Source organism: Suricata suricatta, chromosome 1 (assembly GCF_006229205.1).
Source record: "Suricata suricatta isolate VVHF042 chromosome 1, meerkat_22Aug2017_6uvM2_HiC, whole genome shotgun sequence".
NCBI classification, from domain to species: Eukaryota; Metazoa; Chordata; class Mammalia; order Carnivora; family Herpestidae; genus Suricata; species Suricata suricatta.
In genome coordinates, this window is record NC_043700.1 from 26,754,453 (window position 1) to 26,759,459 (window position 5,007).

Sequence of the window (5,007 nt, forward strand, 5' to 3'; positions counted from 1 at the left end):
TATAAAATGCTGTGTTGTGACAGGTATCAATTATCCATTAGATACTGAATCAATTTTTCTTAAGCACTACTAACTGCTTGCTTTTCTTGAAGCTAGATCATTCTGAAAATTTCCTGTTAGACCTATGAGTGCGAACATATGGTTTCTGTCCTTCTCTGCCTGACTTATTTCACTTAGCATCACACTCTCAAGGTCCATCTACTTTCCTACAAATGGCCATATGTCATTCCCTCTCATTGCCATGTAGTACTTACTCCATTGTGTATATATAATAACCACATCTTCTTGATCCACTCATCAGGTGATAGGCATATAGGCTTGTTCCATGTTTTGGCTATTGTTAACATTGCTGCTATGAAGATTGGGGTACATGTGCTCCTATGCATCAGCATGTCTCTATCTCTTGGGTAAATCCCTAGCAGGGCTATTGCTGGGTCAAAAGGGAGTTCTATGGATAGTTTTTTGAGGAACCTCCACACTGTTTTCCAGAGTGGCTGCACCAGTTTACATTCCCACCAACAGTGTAGGAGGGTGCCCGTCTCTCCACACCCTCGACAGCATTTATAGTCTCTTGATTTGTTCATTTTAGCCACTCTGACTGGCATGAGGTGGTATCTCAGTGTGGTTTTGATTTGTGTTTCCCTGATGATGAGTGATGTTGAGCATCATTTCATGTGCCTGAAGGCCATCTGGATGTCCTCTTTGGAGACGTGTCTGTTCATGTCTTCTGCCCATTTCTTCACTGGGTTATTTGTTTTGTGGGTGTGAAGTTTGGTGAGTTCCTTGTATATTTTAGATACTAGCCCTTTATCTGATATGTCATTTGCAACTATCTTTTCCCATTCTGTCGGCTGCCTATTAGTTTTCTTGGTTGTTTCCTTTGCCTTGCAGAAGCTTTTTATCTTGATGAAGTCCCAAGAGTTCAGTTCATTTTACAGATCGGGGATTGGCAAATGATAGCTCACTATAAGTTTTCATAGGGACTACAAGCTAAATGACTGGAAAAGTCAAGAATAGTATTCTATCTCACTTAAAAAATTACCTGGAACTCAAATTTAAGGGTCTATGGCAAGTTTTACTGGGACAGAGCCACACCAATTTATCTATCTATTGTCTATGGCTGCTTTTCTATTAGAAAAGGATAGTTGAGTAAATGTGACAGACACTGTGGGCCCACAGACTAAAATATTTACTACCTAGCCCTTTATAGAAAGTTTGCCAACCCCTGTTAGAGATGAAGCAACACAACTAATTATCAAAGGGTTGGGACAATGAAAACTAGTTCGTATGATTTCCATTTTAGGGCTCTTTCTCCTATACTCCCATTGTTTCAATGATCTCTCTACTGTATTATGAATTTCAAAGTGAGTACGAATCCCTACTCACGTTGCCTCTCTGCATCTTGCCCAACAGCATTTAAACAGATTCAAACCCCAACATTTCAAAACCAAAATAGGATCCTGCCAGGGTCATATATGCCCTTGTCTAGATCACCTCTTACTGTCTCCTCAATCACCTTTGATTTCCAACTCCACCTCAACAGCAATCTTTAGATACCAATATTTTTCACATCAGTCTCTCACTCATGTAAGCACATTTCTAGCTCATAACTTTACTTGGCCTCTCTGCATTTGATACTCTTGACCTATCTGTTCCTGAAATAATACACTCTTCCCTGATTTCTGTGACTTCATAATCCTGGTTTCAGGTGGTACTTCTCAGTCTTTTAGTAATTCATCTTTACCTGGCTTTCATTATTGTTTTAATTAATTTTTACTTATATAAGGGAAATAAGAGAATATTCTCTTTAAAGATTTTTTTGTGGTATTTTATCAAACTAATTATAGCCAACAACATAAACAAAATCTTGTGGTTTTAATTTGCATTTCTTTCATTACTAGTGAGGTAGAGTCACTTTTTTCTATCACTAGCTCCTATCTTTTTCTCCATTTTTTCGTATTTACAAGAAAGATGGTTTTTAATGATTTGTAAGGACTCTATACAGAGAAATTAGCTTTTGTCTGTCATAATAAATGTTGCAATATTTTTGTCTTAATTTTATTTGTGGCATTTGTATCCCATCGCAAAAATTTTAATTTTTGTGTAGTTTAATTTCTCAAACTTTTATTATACTGGCTTTTTATCTTAATACCAGCAGTGGAGGAGAGTTCCAGATGTTCCATATCCTCACCTCACTCGATACTGGCAGACTTTAATTTCTGCTGATCTGATATCTGCAAATGCTATCTCACTGTGCTAAGTTTGCATTTGTCTGATTTTTTTTTTATAAGACTGAGTATATTTATTGGTCATTTGTGTTTTCAAACCTGTGAAATGCCTGTTCAAGTTTTTTACCCACTTTTCTATGAGGCTATTTATTTTATTTTATGCATTTGAAAAAAAATCTTTTTGAGATACTGGCACTTCACCAACGAAACGTGTTGCAAATAATTTCCCCTCACTTTTTAAATTTGTTTTTCATTGGGGTGCCTGGGTGGCTTAGTTAGTTGAGTGTCCAGCTTTGGCTCAGGTCATGATCTCATGGTTTGTGGGTTTGAGCCCATGTCAGGCTCTGTGCTGACAGCTCAGAGCCTGGAGCCTGCTTCAGATTCTGTGTCTTCCTCTCTCTCTGACCCTCCCTTGCTCACGCTGTCTCTCTCTCAAAAATAAATAAAACATTAAAAAAATTAAAAAAATAAATTTGTCTTTTCACTTTTTTGAGAAATATTTAAGGTGGTTGAAATTATGAACTTTTTCCTTCATATTTTGTTTTTGCTTTTGATAAACTTTAAGAAAAAAATTCTCCCCAAGACCATAAAGAATATCCTCTCTATTCTCTTCTAAGAAAAGTTTCATAATTTTGCCTTTTACCTTCAAGTCCTTAAGGAACCTGGAACTCATTTTAGTCTGGGGCCAAAAGGGCTCAATTTTTCCATATGAGTATCAAACCATGCTAACATTTACTTGAAAAATCTTTCCTTTCCCTATTTGTCTCTTGTATCTCTGACATTCATCAACTTTCCATATATGCATGATTTCTAGGCTCTCTGATCTGTTTTATTGGTATCTTTCTGCATTTCTGAACCAACACCACACAATAATAAATCCTGATATATGTTAGGGTATAACCAAAGAAAATAAATAACAAATCTTGTTTTTGAAACATCTTTGCTCTTACATACATATTTTAAACTAACTTTGTCTAAAACATAGGAGACTATTCAAATATAGAGAACAAACAGGGTTGCTGGAGGGGTTGTGGGAGGAAGGATGGACTAAATGAGTTAGGGGCACTAAGGAATCTACTCCTGAAATCAGTGTTGCACTATGTGCCAACTAACTTGGATGTAAATTAAAAAATAAATTAAAAGAATAAAATAAGTTTGCCTAATAAGAAATCTTGTTTGAGTTTCAACTGGAATTTCATTGATCTACTACTAATCAATGACATTGTTATTTGAGTCTTCCTGTCTTGAACATAGGCTATCTCCCCACTTAATCATGTCATTAAGATTTTTTTTCCACAAGGGTCTAAATGCTTTAAAGACTTTACTTTAAATTCTGGGGCGCCTGGGTGGCTGAGTCAGTTAAATGTCCAACTTCAGCTCAGGTCATGATCTCATGGTTCATGGGGTTTGAGTCTCATGTGAGGCTCTGTGCTGACAGCTCGGAGCTTGCTTGGATTCTGTGGGTCCCTCTCTCTGTGTCCCCCCACGAAACTAAATAAACATTAAAAAATAATTTATTCTAAGTTTGTCATAATTTTTAAATCATTACACATTATCTTTTTAAAAAGTTATATTTTGTTCACTGCTAATGTTTAAAATGGTGTTCATGATCATGATAATATTTATCTATAACACTTATTAGGAACCAGACACTTAGATCTAAGTGCTTTAGATATTTATTGATCCACTTAATCATCATATCCCTATGAGATTCCTTTATTTTAAATTAGAGAAAAAAGTGTAAGTTAAATAATGTGCCTAATGACAGACAGAAAGCTGGAAAGCATTTGTTGGAATTCAAAGTGAGGCAGTCTGACATCAGGGTAAATACACTCAACTATTAGGCAAAATGACTTTCATTGAAACTGATTTCTGTACACTGACTACCAGCAACCTTGCTAAGCTCTTACTGATTCTAATAATTTATCTTCATGAACAACCATAACCTCTCTGAATGAGGAAGGACATATTATAATGATTTTCAGTTTGTTTCCTTTTTTCAATTATTAAATCATTTATTTCTTGTGCTTACTTTACTGAGCAGGCTAGAAGTTCTAACATATGTCACATACAAGTGATAATGACAAGTGACTTGGTCTTTTCCCTGAACCTAAATGAAAAGTTTTAAATCTTTTACATTGAATGACAAATTCTATTTTTTTGAAAGATGTGCTGTACCAGGTTAATTTTTCCTGGGTATAAAATTCTAGACTGCTATTTTCTTTCAGCACTCTTATCCCACTACTTACTGTGACCCACTGCTCCTGTTAATAAATCACCTCCAGTATAACTGTCACTTGTTTAAGAGCAAAATTTTTTTCTCTGACAGCTTTTAAAATCTCTTCATTTCTGTAAAAGCAAAACTGAACTCTTGGGACCTCATCAAGATAAAAAGCTTCTGCACTGCAAAGGAAACAAGAAAACTAATAGGCAACCAACAGAAAGGGAAAAGATAGTTGCAAATGACATATCAGATAAAGAGCTAGTATCCAAAATCTATAAGGAACTCACCAAACTCCACACCCAAAAAACAAATAACCCAGTGAAGAAATGGGCAGAAGACATAAACAGACACTTCTCCAAAGAGGACATCCAGATTGCCTACAGGCACATGAAACGATGCTCAACATCACTCATCATCAGGGAAACACAAATCAAAACCGCACTGGGATACCACCTCACACCAGTCAGAGTGGCTAAAATGAACAAATCAAAAGACTAGAGATGCTGGCGAGGGTGTGGAGAGACGGGCACCCTCCTACACTGTTGGTGGGAATGT

General features: G+C 36.2%; 1 protein-coding gene across 1 annotated transcript in view; it reads right to left on the reverse strand.

Annotated features, from left to right (window-relative positions):
* Positions 1-5,007, reverse strand: part of TEX15 (testis expressed 15, meiosis and synapsis associated) — a 70,808-nt gene that overhangs the window by 56,035 nt on the left and 9,766 nt on the right. The window lies entirely within an intron of this gene.